Source organism: Piliocolobus tephrosceles, chromosome 10, assembly GCF_002776525.5.
Source record: "Piliocolobus tephrosceles isolate RC106 chromosome 10, ASM277652v3, whole genome shotgun sequence".
Lineage (NCBI taxonomy): Eukaryota > Metazoa > Chordata > Mammalia > Primates > Cercopithecidae > Piliocolobus > Piliocolobus tephrosceles.
Window position 1 is genome coordinate 49,373,439 of NC_045443.1, and position 21,370 is coordinate 49,394,808.

Here is a 21,370-nt window from a genome sequence, read left to right on the forward strand (position 1 = left end):
GCTATCTCTGAGCTGGGCTCTCTGTACCAGCCAGTGCCATCCTCCACCCTCACCGAGGGCCTGACATCACCCTCTTCTGGCCTTGGTACAGAGCCTGAACCATCTGGGGCCTTGGACCCCCACCCAGGGAAGCAGGAGGCCTGGCAGGGGTTGGGAGGTGGGAGATGGAAAGTAGGGGAAGGTTTCAGTCTCTCTGAGGATGTTTAGGTACCCAAGCAGTCTCCAACTCCCTCCTGGATATACAAATAAACAAACCTGCCTGGGGCTTCAGGTGAGGACGGGACAACCCCAGCTAGAAATGACACCTGGGTATCCTGTACTCTCTGGGATTCCGGAACCCTGCCCTTCTAGTCCTTACATGGTCCAGGGACAGGCATCTGCATCTCCCTTTCCTGCCTCTTGAGTCTATCACCTTTACCCTAGTCCCCTGTCACTGGTGACAGGACACAATCTTGATGATCCAGGAGGCAGAGAAAGAGCAGAGGAGGGGAAGGGCTGGCTAGAGGCGAGGAATGGGGAAGAGGCTTAGGCTGGGCTGCCAGAGCCTCCTGGAACTGGTCTTGAAGTGAGGGGGAGTTTTCTTGTTTTTTCTCTCTCCTCCTCCCATTTCCTTCTCCACGTCAGTCCCACCCAACCTGTGGTCTGTCTCCCTCGCATTCTCATCCGCCTCCTCTGTGTTTTCGATTGTCGTGCTCTCTCTCACTTGTCTTACTGTCTGCCTGTCCCTCTCGGAGTCACCTGCCCACTCAGAGTCCTGGCCTGGAGCTCCTCCTTTCGGCCCTGGGTGGGGGCAGAGGGAATAGGGCTTGTGCCCCTGCAGCCCAGCTGGATGTTCTTATGAGAATGGCATCCCTGTGTCATAGTTTCAGCGCCTCCTCTTTGCCCTGCTCCCCATTTGGCCTGAGGCCTCCTGGACGTGGAGCAGCAGGAGGTGCTGGATGGCAAGATATAGTTGTTGAGTGAATGTTCCAGTGGGCACATCCTAGCCGGGGTCAGGCTCTGGGGCAGGATGTGACTCTTGGGGAGACAGCCAGGGACTCTCTGGGCAGGGGAGCCAGCAAAGGGTTTGGAATCTACAGGGGAAAATCTTCGTATTACTGAAGGACACGATGGGAAGGAGGGCCACTCCTCCAAGAAGCCTTCCCAGATGAGCCTGCTCAAGTTCCTGTCAATCTTCCATCTTCTCTCCTAAATGCATGTTCCCACCCATGGTCACGGTCTGGGTCAGTGCCATCTCCCTTATGAAGTTAGCAACTCCTGGCCTTTTTTCTCTGGATCTTCCCTTTGAGCAGGGCTGGTCCAGGGGCCAAGTCCTGCGAGTGGGAGGACCTAGGCTGGGGACTGAGAGTCTTTGGCAGACTGTGGCTATGTGATTAGTTCTTTTTTTTTTTTTTTTTTGAGATGGAGTCTCGCCCTGTCACCCAGGCTAGAGTGCAGTGGCATGATCTCGGCTCACTGCAACCTCGCCTCCTGGGTTTAAGCAATTCTCCTGTCTCAGCCTTCTGAGTAGTTGGGACTATAGGCACATGCCAGCATGCCCAGCTAAATTTTTTTTTTTTTCAGTAAAGATGGAGTTTCAAAGGCCAGATGATCTCTTGACCTCATGATCCGTCTGCCTTGGCCTCCCAAAGTGCTGGGATTACAAGCGTGAGCCACTGTACCTGGCCCCCCACTTTTTTTGTAACAGGATTTTACTCTGTCACCCAGGCTTGAGTGCAGTGGTGCGATCTCAGCTCACTGCAAGCTTTGCCTCCCAGGTTCAAGCAATTCTCCCGCCTCAGCCTCCCGAGTAGCTGGCATTACTGGTGCGTGCCACTGTGCCTGGCTAACTTTGGCATTTTTTGGTAGAGACAGGGTTTCACCATGTTGACCAGGCTGGTCTTGAACTCCTGACCTCAAGCAATCTGCCTGCCTCGGCCTCCCGAAGTGCTGGGATTACAGGCACGAGCCACTGTGCCTGGCCTGTGGTCAGAATTTCTGAGGGTCCCAGAGCTGGGGATTGGGGATGTAAGTGTAGGTGTGGGAAGGGTCAAGAAAGGAGAACTGATAGCAAAGACAGAGAAATTAAGCCTCCTCCACATGCCAGGCGGGCTATGGAGATATGGAAGAGGCACTGACTCAGACGAGGGTGTCTACGATGCCTTCCCAGATGGGGACAGTGAGCTCAGGTCTGAAGGAAGAGCAAGAGCTGTCCAGGCAGGGGAAGGGAAGGGTATTTCAGGCTGGGCCAGCATTATGAGCTATGGGTGTGAGAAATTGTTTGTGTGGGGTTTTGACAAAGAATGACAACTGAACGAATAAATGACCACTCTAGCTGGTGTTGCTGGAGTGTCGGAGGTACTGTAGAGCTCAGAGGAGCAGTGACACCCTTGGGGTTCCACAGAGGCTTTGATCAAGGCATGTCCTTACTGTGCAGAGTATCCTTCAGGGGCTCTTCATGGCTTTGGGGATGGAAGATTCCTTGAAATGTCAAACCCAATCCTTCTTCCTTGCTGGGTCTCACCTCCACTGTGCCTTTTTCTCCCACAGCCCTGCCCATTCTCCTACCCCCCGACCCCACCACACTGGCCACATTTCCCTGCACCTGCTGAGTGGTGTCATGGGTTGAGCAGCACAGATACAGAACAATTCCATCATCACATCCTGTCCTATTGGACAGTGCTGACCTGCAAAGCAGGCATCTGAGATGGGCCAGGAGGCTGCAGATTCCTGGGGGCTGTGAAAGGGTTCAAGACTGTCCAGTGGGCAGCCTGGGATGTGGCAGGAACACTGGGCCTGGACTTAGGAGACCTGGTTTCTGGTCTGGGGCTCTGCCACTCACCAGCTGTGTGGTTTGGGGCCAAATGCTTGGCCTCTCTGGGCCTCAATGGCCTGTACAATTAGGTTGTACTACATATTCTCTTTTTTTTCCCAGTTCAGTTCAACAAATGTTCCTCAAACTACAGTGAACCCTCTTACTCTGCTGGGTACTTGGCTGCCAGTGCGATCCACGGTCCCTGGCCAAGCAGCATGCTGGGAGGTTGGGCAGGTATGGGTGTTCTGTAATGAGGCCAGGCCTCTGGGGCCAGGGAGAGGTAGGCACAGGCTAATTACACTTTCCCGTCTTCGCAGCACTCAGCTCAATTTGTAATTATTTATTGTTGGTGTTTGCGTGTTTGTGTCTGCCTCCCCTGCGCAGCTCTGTGAGCACAGGGACTGTGTGGTGGCTTTGTTTCTTTAGTGTCAAAATGCCTGGCATGGTGCCTGGCAGACATCAGAGGTGTTTGATAACGATTTCTTTTTGGAATGAGTAAAAGGCCACCCTTCCTCCCAGCGCCCATGTTACACTGGATTTCGACACCGGGTACAGCCACAAGAGCTTTGGGATGCTGTAGAGTGACAGAGCCCAGGCGGGATGTGGAAGGAGGTCAGGGTGTCCCCCCCATCTCTGGAAGCCAGCTTTGGGGCCCCTGCCCCGCCCTCGCTAGGCTGTGCTGGGCTCACTGGGATGAGTTGCAACACTGGGTCCTCTGCCTGGAGGGGTCAGGCAGACCAGTGCCATTTGACTCCTAGGCCTGGCTTCCTGCTCCTTCAACTTCTGGCCCAGTGTCTGGTCATGGCCAAATGCCTTGGAGGGGTGAAAAGATTAGGGTCCCTCTTGCAAAGCAAAGAAGCAAAAGGAAGCCTCCCCAAGATGGCAGAGGCCCCACCAAGCCTAGAATTTTGTCAGACATGCACGTGGGGCCGAGCGGAACCAAGCCATAGGCCCCCTAGGTCCCTCTCCTTGGAGGTGGGACACAGGGATGGAGCGTGTTGGGGTGGGTAGGTTTCCTCTGGTCCAGGTGTAGGGTAGGCCCAGCCTTCCTGGGGAACCCTAGACCCTGCCCTGCTGTGTGGGTGCTTGGTTCATGCCAGTGGCATTTTGGCACGGCTGCCAGGCCTGCTTCTGGGTGGAGAGGAGCAGGAAGGAGGATTGCACAAAGGGAAACTGGCAGGAGAGCCTCACTTCTTCCGGCTGCTCAACTCCTTGCAGGGAGGGCCAAGGGCCAGCACAGGCTGTCTTGGTTCCCCGGGAGACACCACGTCCTTGCATCTGTGTCATCTTCCAGGAGGAGAGGCCAGGTCCCAGAAACAGGGGTCCTGTCATGCCCACTCTCCATGCCACCCTCTGTGCCTGGCTGTGAGCCACGAGGGAGGTGCCTACAGCCCTCTTTTCTTAGGCCTCAGACAAACACTCAGCTGCTCCGCTCCCTCCCTCTGTCTCTGGGGGTCACACTGGCCCTCAGCCACTTCTGCCTGCTTCCTCCCTGCAGGAAGCCCCCTCACTTGTCCTTTGAGCAGGACAGTTCTCAAAAGCAACCTCCACCACGGCAGGGGCTGAGTTGTTCACTGCTGTATTGCCACCGGCACATGGCAAGTATGCAGTAAACAGTTGTTCAATTAAGACACAGCATGCCCTCTATTATTAGCACTTTCTCCATGGCTGTCTTGGACAAGGGTCTCTTTCCTCCCTCCCTCATTAGACAGGGCTGAGGACCCTGTTTCTCCTCCTCCTAGTCTCCCATGCCTGGAATCCTGGTCACTGCAGAAACTGGCCAGTCTTACTTACTTCTGCTATTTGGGCATTTCTGAGTCTCTACTGGGTGCCTGTCCCTGTGCTGAGCAGTGGTGCAAATATGAAGATAAGCGAGGCAGGGTTGTGACGGGTGTTCACCCCACAATTCCGGATTCCCCCTGCCCCTGAGACCAGCACTTTCTGAGCTCTGGAGTCTCTTTCCATCCATCCCTGCCTCCGGGCCAGCTGCCGGCTGGTTGCAGCCTCCTCACCCTTCCACTCCTGACCTTGTATACAGCTATTTAGGAGGTTTCTTCCTCCCTGGGGCTGCTTTCAGAAAAGAACAAAGAGGGACGGCGAGGCTGGGGAGTGGCAGGGCATCTGGAGATGCTTATTTGTAAACCCAACTAGCTCCCCTGAGCTTCAGCTGCTGCCTTTATCTGGCCCGATAATAGACCGAAACCACAGTCTGCTCCCTGCTGAGCGATCTGTGGGCCTGCCAGGGTGGCAGCAGCCCAGGGTGGCGCTAAGCACTGTTCCAGCTGACACAGGGCGGGGAGCCACCAGCCTGCAGGCTGCCTGCAAAGCAAGGATGTTCTGTCCATCCAGAGGTCCTCAATGCCTGTCTAGGAGGCTCAGGATATATCTGGAGAAGGGCAGCTTCATCTACTGTGGTGTGTGGTGTTTCCAGCACTGAGCACAGTGCCTGGCATATAGTAGGAGCTCCGTGACTGAACGTTAAGCATTCAGCAGCTATTTATCAGAGGCCAACGAAGTGCAGGAAGCTGTGTTTCCCCCTCCCCGTCCTTCTGTATGCTTCCTTCAGCACCTGTTGGGGATTCCTTGATGCAGTGACAGGCAGGGAGTCTCCAAGGCAGTTGGTCTGTGAAAGGCCAGTCGGGGGCCAGCCCTGCCCACCGTGTCTCAGGGAGGAAGCATCAGTGCCTAGGATAACAGCAAGCGCTTGCTCATGTGGCCAATGCCATCTCCTCAGCACCAGCAGGCAGGCGTGGGGCTGTTGCACTCCCATTTTGCAGAGGAATGGGGTTTGCGCCCAGATTTCCCACCTCATCCTTCAGCACCTAGAGTGCCGCTGCCACCCTGGCAGGCTCACGGATAGCTTAACAGGGAGCAGAATATGGTTTCCGTCTATTATCAGGCCAGATAAAGGCAGCAGCTGAAGCTCAGGGGAACTAGTTGGACTTCCAAATAAGCATCTCCAGATGCCCTGCCACTCCCTGGCCTTGCTGTCCCTCTGTTGGGTGGGATAAGAGCTGGGGTTGGGCTGGGCTAGGGACGGGCAGCCAATGGAGATGAGGTGAGGAGCAGAGGGAGGGGGCGGGCTGGGTCAGTGGGCGTAGATGGGCTCAGGATCAGCCCCCCGGCCTGGGCCGCTGGATGGAGCAGGGCGGCTGATGGGAATCCAATGACCCCAGCTCCCCTCTGAGCAGCCACTGGCTACCTCTTGAGACGGCAAACAGTGCTGGGTGGGATCGGGGGCTAATGACTGTTTTCCAGCAGGCGATTCCTCTATGCGGGGTTTATCTGCTGGGTCATCATTCTGTAGTCTGCACTTACCAGGGTAATAGCAGGCTGGTCTGGGGCCTCTGCCTGCCCATTGGCCTTGAGGCCCTGCAAACAGATGGCAGTAGATGAGGGAGGGGAGGGCAGGAATAAACAAGAGCAGCACCCCCTGTGTTTTCTGAAGGGCGGCTCCACAACTTGGCGGGGGAAAGCCTGGTGAGGACAGGAGAGAAGATTCAATCCAGGGCCAGGGGCTGGGTTTCAGTTGCTCTCCTCCCCCTCCTCCTCCAGCTCCAGCCTCCAGCTTCCTGTCCCTCTCCCATAGGGAGGCGGGCAGAGAAACATGCCTACAGCAGCCCATTTCAGGAGACTGAGTGCTGGGTCACTGCAGCTGTGCGTCCTCAGCTCAGGGTGGCTCCCCTCACCACAGGCTCATTGCTGCCCAGATCCAGGGAACCCCCATGGACACCTGCACCTCTCAGTCCTTACCCCAACTGTCGACCCCTGCCCAAGTCCACACGGACCCCCTCACTGGCCTCAGGAGTCCCTCCTAACCCCCTCCTGGCGCACACTGCTTCAAAGCCATCCCCAGGAAGCCCAAGCTGGAGAGGGCAGTGCAGCTGATTGAGGTGGCCCGGGTGAGAGGCGCAGTGCTTTGAGGACTCACGTGGCTTTCCAAATCGCATGGCCACCCATGTGGAGGAGTTATTTTCAGTTTACAGTTGAAGATGCTGAGACTCTGAGAGCTTAAATGACTTGTCCCAGTGTGGGCAGAATAACAGCCTCCCAGAGATATCCACATCCTGATCCCCGGAACCCGTGAACACGTTCCCTTACATGGCGGAAGGGACTTTGCAGATGGGATTAAGGATCTCGTGGCGGAGAGACTATCCTGATTATCTGTGTGGGCCCAGTGTCATCGCGAGGGTCCTTTAAACTGGACGAGGGAGGCAGGGGACTGAGGCGGTGTGAGGGAGATGGAAGGGAGCCCAGGAACGTGGGCAGCCATGGGAAGCTGGAAAGGGCAGGAAAATGGGTCCCCCTGTGGAGTCTCCAGGGGGAATGCAGCCCCACCGCACCTTGATTTCAGCCAGTGAGACCGTTTTGAACTTCTGGCCTCCAGAGCTGCAGTAGTAAGTAAGATTTATCTATCTATTTATTCATTTATTTAGAGACAGGGTCTCGCTCTGTCGCCTAGGCTGGAGTGTAGTGGTGAGATCTCGGCTCACTGTAGCCTCCGCCTTCTGGGTTCAAGTGATTCTCATGCCTCAGCCTCCTGAGTAGCTGGGACTATGGGCACGTGCCACCTCACCTGGCTAAGTTTTGTATTTTTAGTAGAGATGGAGTTTCACCATATTGCCTAGGCTGGTCTTGAACTCCTGACCTCAAGGGATCCTCCCACCTCAGCCTCCCAAAGTGCTAGGATTAGAGGCATGAGCTACCATGCCCGGCCAGTAAGATTTATTTAAATAAAGAAATACAGTTGTGTTGCATGGAGCCCCTAAATTCATGGAAATCTGTTACAGCAGCCGCAGGAAGCTAATGCTACCAGCTGGTAAGTGGCGGAGCTAGACGTTGAACCCAGAGCGGAGGGCTGGGTTCCAGGCTACTCTCTTGGCCTGGCGTGGCTGTGCCCGCCACTTTCTCTGCCTCTCTTCCCACTCCCTGCCTGTGTTTTCTGAAGGGCGGCTCCACAGCTTGGCAGGGGAAAGCCTAGTGAGGATGGGAGAGAAAATTCAACCCAGGGCCAGGGTCTGAGTTTCAGTTGCTCCTCTCCCCCTCCTCCTCCAACTCCAGCCTCCTGCTTCCTGTCCCTCTCCCACAGGGAAGCGGGCAGAGAACACGCCTACAGCAGCCCATTTCTTGGGGGTTCATGTTGGGAGCAGGTTTGTGCTGGCCGTCAGGGCTGGGAGTGTGGAGAGCCCTGCGGCGGCACAGCCGACATGGCCTCTGTCGAGGTCCGTGCAGCCTGGCTGCTTCCTCGCTTCACTGGGTTTTTCCTTCCTGGCTGCTGCATCATTTGAAGCAGGGAGTGGGTGGGATGAAGGAGTGTCTTTGGGTCTCTCCTCGGGGGCCCCTGAGGCTCTGTGTGTCTATCTCAGGGTAGGGGGTGTCTGGGTGCCTGGTGTGGGGAGGATCCGAGGGCCCTGCCCCTGGGGTGTGTGTGGGTGGGGGTGTCCCCGACCTCTGTGGTCCTCTCTGGGCAATGTGTCCCGCAGCCCCTGCGTGTGAGTGTGGAAATGTGAGCATGCGAGTGTGCCTGTGTGAACTTGTTGTACCGTAAGTGTTCGAACATGTGTCTCTGTGCCCTGTGCTCACTCATTCCTCTGTGTGAACATGTGAGTGTGCAAATGTGGCTGTCTGCTCATGCTCCTGTATGTGACTGTGTGAACACGTGGGAGCGCATGCCTCCTCACACCCTGCACGTGAATGCGTGTGGACATGTGAGCATGTGATCTACAGACACACCCACTCATGCCCCCACGTGTGGATGTGTGTGTCTCCAGACGTCCTTGTGGGAGTGAGTGCTTCAGCATGTCTGCTTCTTCCTTGTGTGTGAACACGTGTGTATGTGTGAGTGTGTGGCTGGGGGAGCGCCACCCCCAGCCAGCCAGCATTGCCTCACCCCTGTGACACAGCCGCTAATGACTGTTTGCCATTGTCTGAGCGGTGGTGGCATCACCCGCACTAATGACAGTCTCCCCTGCCTAATGACCTGGCTCCTGCCCCATCACTGAGGAGCCTCAGGAGCACTGGCCCTGTGACCAGAGAGATGTTGACCAACTCAACACATTTCCCTTTGGGGTGTTGCAGTGGGTGGGGAAGTCATAAATCCCGCCCCTCCCCAACAGCCCTGGGGTGCCGGCGTAGGCTGGAATTTCAGCTGGCTGATGGCATCCTGGGCGGGAAGCCCGAGGTCTGGCCCTGCCCTCCGTCTCCGGCAAAGCTGGGCGGCTGCTGCCCCTCCCCACAGGTGACCCTGGACCCTGGCAGCCAGATCCACATCAGGTCCCAAAGACAGGGTTTTGCCTTTCCACCATGAAACCCGCAGGCCCTCTCACCTCTGCGAATGGAGGTGTCCCTTCTGAGCAGGGCTCTCTGTGCCCAGGAGGCTCTGGTCTGCAGCTGACCTTGGGGAGTGAGGGCATCTGGAGCAGCCAGGGAACCGCAGGGTCCAGAGCAGGCTACCTGCATGGAGGCCACCATGGAGCCTGATTCAGCCACACCATCAATATTTCTTTTATGATCAACATTAAACTGAAATAGCCTCTGGATTCAGGAGGAGAGTTGGGCGGGGTGCTGCCCCCTTTCTGTGAGCCCACAGCCACAGCTGCTCATTCATATTCTCTTCTAGCTTTCAATCTGCTCCCTTCTACTCATGTTCCCCTCTTACAGACAGGCCTCCTCCTACCTGAAGTTTACCTGGATCTGCAGGGAAGCCTAGGACTCTGCCTGGGGCAGGAGGGACTTCTTAAAGGTGTTCCGGGTTGAGAGATGCAGGTCTGCAATTGGCTGTGGGACCCTGAGCAGGGGCCTGGGGGAGCTGCGGCGTCCTCCTCTGCCAAGTGCCGGTGCAATGGTACTGGCTGCCTAGGGCTGCTCTGGGGACTAGATAAGCGCTGTGCATTATATAAACCATTCAGAACACTGCCGGCACACAGCAAGCACATAGTACATCTTTTTAAAGCCTCTGAGCCTGCATTGCCCCCTCTCCAAAACGGAACAGATAACTGCTGGTGCTCATGGCTGTTGCCATGGATTAGTGAGAATCCAGGGGAAGCACCTGCTGCAGAGTGGGGCAGCTCTGGCATCTTTCTCATGCAGTCCTCGGCTTGGCCGCTTCTCTCCTCACCCATGAGGGGCTGAGCAGGGGGAAAAGGAAGGAGTGGTTGCACCGGCTGTTGTCATTGCTACCTCAGTGTCCCTGTCCTTGTGGGGCACTCCCTCACTTGCCAGCCAGGGACTGTGGCTTGCTTACGTTACTTATAGCGGGATTTCTCCGACTCATCTGCGACTCACTAGAGGGTCGTGAGGATAGAAAACCATCCCAGTGCAATACAGAGTATCGTTTTGTAAATGTATGTGTCTGTTGGTTGCTGCTAAATATATTTCTTGCTGTGCATTGAGATGAAGAAGCTGGAGACACCTGCTCCACTGTCTCTGCGCAGGGCAGAAGCAGGGGCCTGGGGACTCCCTGGTTTTGCCTTGCTCCTCCTCTGCTCCATCATGAGATTCACACTAAGTGCCTATGTGCACTGTCCTGGCATGGCTAGGCCCCAAAATGGGAGAACCCAGATCCAGCTGGAGACACATCCCTTCCTGCTGCCAACAACCCACAGAAGTGCCCCCTCCTGCCATGTGCCTCGGAAGGCCCACACTTGACATCCAAGGTGCTGTGCTACCCAGGAGTGGCCTGCAGGCTGGAGGGTGCAGCAGGACAGGCAAGGGTACAAGGGAAGGCCTCCCAGGCATGCCTCTCATCTGGACCTAGGCCTGGATGAGTTTCAGGGCTGAAGCAAGCTGTCCCTGAACCCTGCTTCTTTCCTCATGATGCTGGACACTTAGTCAATCAGTCCAGGGGTAGGGTGAAGGCATCAGAAAAGGCTTCCCACAAAAGCAGACCATTTGGGGGTGGGGGCCCTGCAACCCAGGCATGGTCTTTCTTTCCTTCCCCCAACACAACAGCCACACCCTCAGTGTGGGCCTAAGTGAAAGCCAGTGGTTGGCAGGGGCAAGGGGTGTACGGGCACCCCAATAGCAATGGCTGCCATTTACTGAGGGAGGCCTCTGTGCCAGGCACAGCACAGATCAACTTCAATCTTTATGACTCTCCTGAAGTGTTCATATCTATAAAATGGTTCTCATTTTATAGATAGCAAAGCTGAGGTCCAGAGCAGTTATGTCCGCACAATTATTAAGTGCTAGAGCTGAGAATCAATCCCAGGTTGGTCTCTCTCTGCATCTTTCTGTGGCTTCTGAGGGAGAGACTCATGTGTGTTACTGGGGACACAGCACTGGCACACAGGCAGGTTCTAGAGGCCAGGAGAAGGGAACTTGGTCTTGGAAGGGTTTGCAGTACACCAGCTGGAGAGGCTTGCTTTGAGGAGAAGCTGACCTCTTACAAGTACTCGCAGAGATTCCTTTCCCAGTATAACCTTAGCTGGGGCCTCCCTGGCAATCAAGGCAAGAACTTGCTCATGGGGAGAGCTGCCCCTTGTTGAGAATTTTATCAGTGAGATTGCTTGATTATCAAGAGGAAAAAAATTGCAGCAGGGGAGGTGTGACTTAGATTCCAAAGTCTTCTTTGGCACTCTTTAAGGGCAGGGACTAATCCTCCAGCAAAATAGGCTTAAACACTGGAGACTCTCACAACTAGTGTTGATCATGGCATGTGTAGCTCTGTGAGAACATCTGCAAAGTAACATATAAACAAGGGCAAATGAGCACAGGGTAACTTGGGATCGAAGTGCTGAGGGTACGCAAAGTAAGTGGTGTAGTAAGTGGTAAAAGTTGGGTGGGGTTGACCAGGTAAGGCTTCCAAGAGCAGGCAATGTGTGATGGTCTGGGAGGGACAAGGCTTTCTTTGAGGCTGGGGCAGGCAGGGGGAGCAGCTGGCATCTGGCATCCCAGTGGCATCATTCCAGAACCAACCAGTCCTTGGGAGCCCTACCCCAGAGGTGGCTCAGTGACCTGGTACTCTGGGAATTTGCCCTGCCTCCTGGGTGGGGATTGTCCAGTCACATGCCTGTCCAGCTCAATTGGTGCCACTGGAAAATGACATGGAAATGTGATATGGCCTTGAGCCAGGTCCTCCTCTCCAGGGTTTTGGCCCAATTTTGGCCTGTGGCCCACCCAAGTGTCTTCTCTGTGAGATGCTGGGGGAGAGAAAAGAGGGGAGTGTGACTTCTACCAAGGTGGGGCTGAGGGAGATTCTGGAAAGTGGAGTGGGGAATGCTACCAAGGCCAGCTGCCCCCCTCCTCAGGAGCCAGAGGCCAGTCAGGAGGGGGTGTGCCAGGTAGTCAGCCTGCCTCCAGACTTGGCTGCATCCGGGGCGGGAGCCCCGACCTGAGGCTGTGGAGAGAAACCTCAGATTCATAGAGCTCCTGGGCTGGAGGGGATTTCAGTCTCCCCAGTTTCCTTACAGAGAGGGAGGTGGGGGCCAGGAGTTTGGAGGGGAGGACAGAGCATGTGTATGTGTGTGTTTGTGTGTGTGTGTTTGTGTGTGTGTGTATGTATGGTGGATGGACCCGTGTTATGAAGTTTTTGATTTTTGAGGAATTCCCTGAGGGTGGGGAAGGCTGGTGTCGCTCAGGCCAAGGTCTGAGGTGGGAGCAGCAGGGGCACCTGGACTCTAGGGCTGGGGTGGCGACTGCGGAGGGAGAGACAGGCAGAGCCCAGGTGGCTCCCTCTAGGAAGGGTAGGCCAGGAAGCAGGGCCGGGAAGCTGGAAGGGGTGGAACCTACTCAGGGAGATCCTTGGTGGGGACAAGGAGGCACATGTGTCTGGCTGCGCCGGAGCTGAAAGTCTGAGAGCAGACAGTGAGATTGGGAGCAGAGACAGCACCCTGAGGGCAGAGCTCTGGGCCACGTGGAGGCCTCTTCCTGTAATCAGGAGGCAAAGGGAGCCCCTGGTGGTCCAGCAGGACCAGACGGCTCCTTCCCCTGGGACTGCCAGCCAGGCCTGCCATGCTGTGTTCCAGAAGCTGCAGTCTGTCCAGCCAGGCTCAGGGGAGGGTCTTTGGACCCCCAGTGGTGGATTTTGGGGTGAGTGGAGGGGATAATTTGGGGAGAGACATATCCAGGAATTGGCTGGGGAAGGAGAGGTTGAGGGTCAAGACACAGGAGAACTTGGGATTGGGGTTAACTGAAGGTCTGTGTGATCTCTACGGACACCCTGAAACAGAGAGAGAGAGAGAGGGGCGTCTCTTTGGGGATTACAGGCCCTTTACAGCTGGCATTTACTTGCATGCCTGCGGCAGCCCCAGGAGTGACAGCATTTGGCCACCTGTCTCCTGCCCAATGAACTTCCCGTGCTTTAAAGCAAGGGTGTCCTGCTCAGGGTCAGCAGAAAGAGATGCAGGGGAGGGAATAGCCCCTGGCGAGGAGGAGAGCCTCTCCTCCCCTCACCCATTGTCTTTTGGTGTGAGGGGGCAGCACAGGGAGGCTACTGGGGAGCATGGAAGGGCCTGGAAGGAGGGACAGAGATGGTGAGTCACTAGCTAAAGGTCACAAGTGGAGGCCGGAGGAAACTCGTGTCTGAGCCCCATGGGGACAGCTCTGTTGTCGGCTCTCCACAGCCTTTCCGTCTTCTTGTCTTGGGCTTCTTGCCCAGGCCCTGCTGTCAGTACCCGCTCCCTGAGCCAGTGCCTGGCACACACAGCCATGAGATCATGGGGCGGGGTAAATTGGCAGGACCCCGATCTCCCCTGGAGCGGCGGCAGGTGCATGTTGGAGCTCTGGGCCTGGCGCCTCTGTAATCTCCCTCCTGGCCCCTTGCAGGGACGTGGCTCCTCCAATCAGCCAGTTCTGCCTTTTCCACCTCAGTCCCCGGACTCCAATTAAGGTGGAACCTTGGCCCAATCTGTGGCATGAAGGCTGGAGATTAGACTTCAAAAAGGACTTCCTACTCAACCTGTGGGATGGTGGGATAAGGGCAGAGGGAGTTAAAATTAGGGACAAATAATAATAATAAGTATATTATTCATCATCGAGGGCTTACTCTGTGCCCTGCTCTGTGCTAAGTGCTTTGCAGGCAGTTCTCGTGTAATCTTCACCGTAACCTTGTGGAACACAGAAACTCAGCCCGAGCTTTTGCAGCCAGTCAGCAGAGGAGCTGGTGCTTGCCCTGAGCTTCTAGCTGTGGGACAAATCTGGAGGGCACAGTGAGGCTGGCCACTGGAGGATCACGTGGGCTCCCGAGTGCCCATCATCCATCATTTGGCATTTCGTCGTGAATAAGACAGGGGTCTGGAGGTCAAATAGGTAGGAAAGGTAAGAGCTGAGTTCATGTTCCAGAAGGCGAAAGTCAGGACGCAGAAGTGGGTGGGCCTGTTTCTGTTTGGCATCTCTTGAGTCAGAAAAGAAGCAAGCACGTCAGAACTGCAGCAAGAGGGAGCGAGGTGAGACAGCAAGAGGTTCTGACTTCCAGGGCTGCATGTCATCGGCACGTGAGGGGTGTGTTTCCTGGAGAGGGAGAGCTGCTTACCGGGCTCAACTGGGAAGTGGGAGGATGGACGGCCCACGGTGGGGTCTCTGTTCAGGCTTGTGTGCGAGCACCTGTGTGTGCATGCCTGTGTGTGTGCCCAGATATGTGTCCACAGTCTCTAGTGAGGCATTTTCTGCCTCCACGGGCTCTGAGCTCTCCAGCAGCGTCTGTTGTTGTGAGCACAGGCCCCTGAAACAGGACTGTTTCCTTTGCTGATGGTCTGGAAGGTACTTCATGTTTGGGTGCAGTGCTGTCTTGATTGGGGACCATTCTTTTTCCTCAAATGTCCTCCAATTTGGCAGACCATGTATTCCAATCTGAAAACCTCCACCCTTACTTTCAGGAATTTTTCTTTGCCCCTTCTCTAAGGACCTCCATTCCCTTTGCCTTTTCTTGAGTGTATGACTCTTTCGCCCCTGCTGCGTTCTAGCTTCCACAGGATTGGATCCACTGTAGCGAGTCCACACATGCTTAGTAGCAGAGATGCAGGGGGAGAAGGGGCGCGCGAGTGACTGCGTGTGGATGGGGATAGCCCTTGGGTGCTCCCTGTCAGGTGTCATGTTAGCTGCTGGCCCCGTCTGCCCTTGCTGTCCAAGCCTGTACCACGTGTCAAGGGTCTGGGGTCAGATTCTGTGTTTCAAGGTCCAATGGCAACACAAAAATTCCTGGGATGTCAGGGCCAGGTGGGACCCCAGAGGCCACCTAGGTGCATCTATCCTTCACTGATAGACAAGGCACCCCCCAGAGAGGGAAGGGCCTTCCTTGCCCAAGATCACACAGGAAGTTGAGGGGACACAGCTGGGTCTCCTGACTCCCAGTCGCAACTCTGTTCACCATGCTACATTCTCTCCCTAATTTTGACAACCCCCCCCTCCCTTCCCCTCTCCCTCTCTTTGCTGTCATCTTTGTACTTTTCTCTTGCCCTCCCCTTTCAAGAACACACATTCAGAGGCTGCCCATTTCTCAAGGCCTAGCCTGGCCCTCCTTCACTCTGGAACCTGCCTGATTCCTCTCCTCTAACTTCTGCACCATTAGCGACATGTCCTGCTAATTCTCATTCTCTAATTGTCTGTAACACAAATTAATGCTTGATTACTTGATGCTCTAATGACCTGAGCTCTAACCAGGCTCAATTGCTTTCTAGCTGCGTGACCTTGGGCTAGTTACTTAACATTCTTAGTTCTCTGTTTTGTCATCTGTAAAGTGGGGCTGGATTTGAGCCTGAGTAAACAGCAGAAGCCAAGACTCAGAGGGGTAAACTTCAAAAACGGCAGTGTTAAAATCTAAGGTGTGATGGTGGTGTGCTGGGAGCAATGGTGAGAAGGCAGGCAGGGGTCACCCGGGGAGTCTCAGCTGTCGGGGGCTTATGTTATTGGTAATGGGGCTCCCATGAGGCTTTTTGTAAGGGAAGTAACAAACCCCCACCTAGAGCTTGAAGTGGGGTAGAAAGGGCACTGGCTTTGGAGCTGGCAGATCTGGATTGAAATTCCAGCTCTACCACTGACTAGCTGTGTGATGCTGCACACATTGCTAGATCTCTCTGAGCCTCCTTTTTCAAACTATAAATTAAGGATTATACTCACCCTATGGAATTATGGTAAGGATTAAACAAGAAAAGGTCTATTAATTGCTTAGCTTGGAGTCTTGCTCTTAGTAAGTACTTAATAAGGAGTAGTCGTGATTACTGGTGCTGTCGTCATCACCCAGCAGCACGTGTCTGCTTCCTGGCCTGCCTCTGTCCTGGGTCTCTCTGGGCCCTGGGTGTCAGGCTCATTCCTCGTTTCCCAACCTGGAGGCTTCCCAAGGGCAGGGCTCACATGCATCATCTTCTTGCTCTGGCTGTTTCAGGAAGTGATGGGAGTGGGAAAGACTGTTGAATGGGTGATGTCACACTTTGGGGCTTCTGGGTGGTTCTGCAGAGGCCCCAGGGACCTACCTGTAGGCAGGTGGAGAGGGGATGGGGAAGGTCTCAGGTCCTATTGGTCACCCATCCGTTGTGTAATGTCTGAAGTGATTAAGGAGCTTGGGGAGGTTGGTGTTGACAAGATGTTAAGCCAATTCTCCCAGGGATAGTCCCTGGGGCCTCAGGCACTGCGGTGGGCCTACCGCTGTTGGGGAACCCCATGGTGGGGGCAGGCCCATACCCCAGAGAGAGAGAGCACAGAGGTGAAAGCTGAGGGGAACTTGACTGACAGCTTCCCCCAGCCCCGACTGAGTGTCTCCTCGGTTCATGCGGATGGAGCGGGGAACCAGACTACATTATCAATGAAATAATCAGAGCCTACTATTAGACAGTATTTCAGGTGTTCAGGGGTGTGCTGGGTGCAGAGGGTAATCATTTGGCAAGGTTGGCTGGGCCCCTGCCTGCAGAGAGGTTACAGTTTAGAGGGGGTTCAGACAAGCACACAGAGGATACGCACCAGGAAGGGAGGAAGCCTGGGGGCTACAGGAGCTCTGAGGGGTGCACTTGGCCTCTCTAGAATGGCCATGTGAAGTTTTGTGGGGGTGAGACATAGCTGGCCCTGCAGGCTGAACCAGGGACATGCAAGCGGTTGTGTGTTTGGAGAGCAGACCAGGGTGTTAAGACAGTCGGGTGGAGGTGGTGGTGGGGGGTGACGGTGGCTGGAGATGAAGCCATAAAAGTACGCGGGGCTCTTGAATGCCGACATGAGGAGTGAGCTTTCTGTCCCAGGGGAAGCTGGGAGCTGTTGAAGAGTTTTAAGCAGAAAGGGATGTGGTCAGATGCAGGGGCTGCAATGCTATGGGAATGGGGAGGATTGCGAGGGGTCTGCCTTTGGGTTTCATGGAGCAGGGGAGTGATGGCGGGGGCATGCTCCTGCGGAGGGAGAAGGGGATGGGGTGTGGGGGTCTGCAGCAGGCAGTCTGAGGTGGGCCTGCCCAGGTGAGACTCCATCAGGTCAGGGTTTGGAGCCCAAGGCAGGGCTGAGGGAGGGGGAAGGGTGAGGTGGAGGGCTGGACTGGAAGACCAGGCAGGAGAACTGCGGCTTCAGCTCCGCCAGCACTTCCTTTAGGCCTCCCAGGGTGGTCTGCTGCACTGGCCCGCAGAAAGACTTGCAGCCTCGCGGAGCCTCAGTGTTCTCATCTGAAGGATAGAGCAGGCAAGGCCTTTCTCCTACACACTTATTTATCCGATTAGTGAACAGTCACAGTGTCTCCATCTGGGCCCTGAGTTATGGGACACAAGAACTGGGAGAGGTAAGCCCATGACCCACCAGGCCCCCCGAAGAGCCATGCCACAGCCTGAGGTGGGCTCTCGATGTTGACCAGCTCTTGGAGTACTTCAGGAGGAGGTGGAGGGACTGGGGAGTTCTAGAAGAGTGTCCATGTTAAAGAGCCGCAAACAGGATCCCAGGTCTAAGGCCGCCTCCCCTCCTCTGTGACATGGGGTGCTCTCAGACCCTTGCAGCTCAGTGGGCTTTTGAGCGCCACCCCTGCGTAGTGGGACCAGAACCCTTAGGGCTGGGAGGACAGGGAATACAGGGTTGTAGCTTAGGCATAATGGGGTGAGGACCCCAGGACTCACCCAGCTCTGAAGGTCGCCAGATCTTTGCATTTTACTGTTCATTTTCTGCCTCTGCAGAGCCCTGAATGGGACAAGTGGGCTCCATGTGCAGCAGGCCAGGAGAGATTTAGGCAACAAGAACTTCCAGTTCTGTCTCAGGGTTCCCAGCTTTCTCCATGTCCTGAGGGAGCCGCTGAGCCTGTGGGAGATGAGGGGTGCCCATTCCCCAGTCTCAGCCTCCCCCACCTGCTCTCCTGGGATACATTTGTCTGCCACTTGCATCTCGTTGGAAGCTGTCCCCATGTGGGTGTTAGGCAGGTGGCAGGTGCTAGAGGAGAGTGCACCACCCCTCTGGGGATCACTGTGAGTTGGGGTAAGAGGAGGGTGTTCCAGCCAGCCCCAGGAGAGGGGAAAGCGGCCCCCGTCTGCCCTGGTGGATCTCTGCTCCTGGAAGAGGTGCTCTAGCAGGCTCATCTACATGAGTCACTGCCTTCCATGTGGGGTAAGTTGAGCCCTGCCTTTTGGATGTCAAAATCCAGGGATGCTAAGATTCTGGGTCTGGAGAAGGGAAGGGGCACAGTGCAGCAGAGCCTTGGCCTGTGTTTCCTGACGGGGGATGGAGCTGGCAGGACAGGGAGGCTCGGTGGCTGGTGGTGCAGGGCGTGCCCATCCCTCTACCTCCTTCCTCACACCTCTGAACTGCTCTGTTCGCGTCTGACCCCTCTTCTCTCCTCACTTTTTCTTCTCTTCTCTTCTCTCTCACTCCCGTCCTGTCCTCAACCTTTTCATCTCCCTCCCCACAGTCCTTCCCTCTGTCTCCTTTATTTCTTCCTTAACCCCCTGCCCTTCCATTTCCCATCTCCTCCTCCACCCTCCGGTTCTATTCCATCCACTTACCCCACCACAGACCCACCTCCCTGAGTTCAAGCTGCCCATTCTTCCTTCTTGCAGCCCCTGCCCATCTGAGGAGCAGAGTTCTTCCCATACCCTGCAGGGAGTCCAGTGCTACCACGATGCCCCTGTCTTCCCTCCTTGAGGCTGGCTGGGTCCAGCCTGAGCTGTGCTGCCTGTTGGCTCAGGCCAGTGGGATTGTGCCTCAGGCAGGCTCCTGCCCTTCCAAACCCAGGGCTTGGCTGCAGACCCGACAGTGGCTCCCAGAGGTGAGACTGGGGATTGCAGCATCCTGCCAGCTGCAGTTCCCTGCCTGCTGTACTCTCACTCCTGATGTCCTGAATGTCCCACTTGTATGTCTACTGGTGGGCATGAGCATGTGAACGCTGTGTGGACACCTGGGCATAGTCTGTTGTTCCTGCATGCACGTGTGTGTCTGGGGGTGTGCATGATTTCAGTGTGTACCTCCTGCCTTGAGTGCGCACCACCCCTGGGAACTGCGGTGTATGTGTGAGTGCTGAGTGCACATGGGTGTGCAGGTGTGTGATGGAATTCAGTCTCCTGCAGACTTTGCATATGCGTGAGTGTGTACATTTGGGAGCATGTGCGATAGCCCAAAGTGTTTTCCTGCATACTTGGAGAAGCTTAAGTGCCCTGCCAAGTGTGTGCTTGTCTGTGCCTGGGGACACCAGTGAGCATGGGAATAGCATGAAGCCACGTGGACATGTGTGAGGTGGGAGGGGGCTGTGGGCACTTGCACAAGGCTGCTTGTAGCATGTACCTGTGTGCCCCAGAAAGAATATCTGCCTGTGTGAGTTATGTGCACACGTGTATTCACTGCACGTGTGAGGGATATGAGACCACCCTCGCCCCCAAAAGGTCTGTGGTGCTCTAAAGGCATGTGTGAGCAGTGAGCAGGGCCTGAGGGAAGCTATCTGTGTCTACATGAGGAGATGCATCCTCCCAGGCCCAGGGTGTGGTTGTGCTGAAAGGGGACATATTTAGTAATTTATGAGCTTTTAAGGAAAAGCCTCAGCCCCCATTCAGGCCCCAGACACAGTGACCTCCTGCCCCCCGCTGCCACCTCACTCAGGCCTGACATCAGCCAGGCACCTGAAACCACAGGAATGAGAGGTGATCTCATTGCCACTGCCACCTCACCTGCTCACCCACTGTAGGGCTGATGCCAGGGGATAGCAAGGATGCCTCCCGAAGCACCTGCTGGGTGCAGGAGTGTGCTGCCAGGACCATGCTGCAGTCCAGGCCACAGACCCTCTGCAGCCACCGAGGCCACACTAGCCCCACCCCCTGGCTCAGAGAGAGTTGCAGAGAGTAGGGATACCTGTTTCTGCCTTGGTGGACTTGGGGTCCCAGTGCCCCCTTTCCCAGCCAAGCCTGGCTCCTTCAGGAGAGCTAGTGGGCCTCCCGAAGTCTGCCCTCTGGGATTGACTGGCCACGAAGCAGAAGGGAGAAAGCCCTTGATAAATGTGGGTTGGAGGAATGAATGAAGAAACGGTGAGGCTGGGTGAGATAGCTCACATCTGTAATCTTAGAGCTTTGGGAAGCTGAGGCAGGAAGATTACTTGAGTTCAGGAGTTGGAGACCAGCTTGGCAACATAGTGAGACCCTGTTTCTACACTTTTTTTTTTTTGAGACAGAGTCTCACTCTGTCGCTGAGGCTGGAGTGCAGTGGCACGATCTCGGCCCACTGCAACCTCTGCCTCCTGGGTTCAAGCGATTCTCATGCCTCAGCTCCCAAGTAGCTGGGATTATGGGATTGTGCCACCACACCCAGCTGATTTTTTGTATTTTTTAGTAGGAATGGGGTTTCACCATGTTGGCCAGGCTGGTCTACAACTCCTGATCTCAAGTGATCCACCTGCCTCAGCCTCCCAAAGTGTTGGGATTACAGGTGTGAGCCACCGCACCTTGCCCAAACTTTATTTTATTTTATTTTGTTTAAAAAAGAAACTGCGGTTCCCAGGGGTGGTGCTGGCTGGCCCCAGGGAGTGCACTGAGGGTGAGTGGATGGCTGTGCTCAGTGCTATGAGATTGGCCTTTGAATTCACTTCTGCCTGATCCTCACTTTTCTCCTTTCTAGGAAAGATCAGAAATCCCCTACAAGTTAATTATACCAAAGAAATTCAGAGGTGCGCCTGGTGCCCGGCACATGGTAGGTGCTCAGGAAATGACAGGTGTCTCCTCCCTGAGAGCGGACAGCTGCCCTGAGCCCCTTCCAGAGCAACCCCTGGACCAGCCACGAGTCAGCTCCGGCTGGGCAGCAGAGATCCTCGAGTTCCTGTTCTGGAAGCATGAGTCAGGCCCAGGTGGGAGAGGAGGGAGGTCACACTGGGGTCAGATGCCGGACCCAGACAGGATCAGACAGGCGTCTGGCTGCCACCTTATCATGATGCTAGTAACTGGATCTCAGAAGATAAGGCCCTGGGGCTGAATGAAGCATTCCGGCTCTGTGGGCCGAAATGTTGTTGATGTGGGCTGTACGATGCGTAGATGCTTTTCAGATAGCACAGCCTGAAAAGGGCCAGCAAGCCCCCAAAGGCATTGCCTTCACAGCTGCTTTTGTTGCTACTTCTGGGGACAGAACCTCCATCAACTGGGGACCCCCATCACCTCCATGAGAGCTCCTGAATCTAGCTTGCCAGCCCAGAGCCCATCTCTGATTTCCTGAGAG

At 55.5% G+C, this 21,370-nt stretch overlaps 1 non-coding gene across 1 annotated transcript; it reads right to left on the bottom strand.

The window, feature by feature from the left end:
• Positions 1 to 10,124: 10,124 nt before the first annotated feature.
• Positions 10,125 to 18,842, bottom strand: LINC02874. Its single transcript, XR_004229168.1, has 3 exons — positions 18,775 to 18,842; positions 17,809 to 17,986; positions 10,125 to 11,470 (listed from the first exon to the last, which is right to left on the bottom strand). It is a non-coding gene; the product is annotated as a long intergenic non-protein coding RNA 2874 (transcript).
• Between the last annotated feature and the right edge of the window lie 2,528 nt (positions 18,843 to 21,370).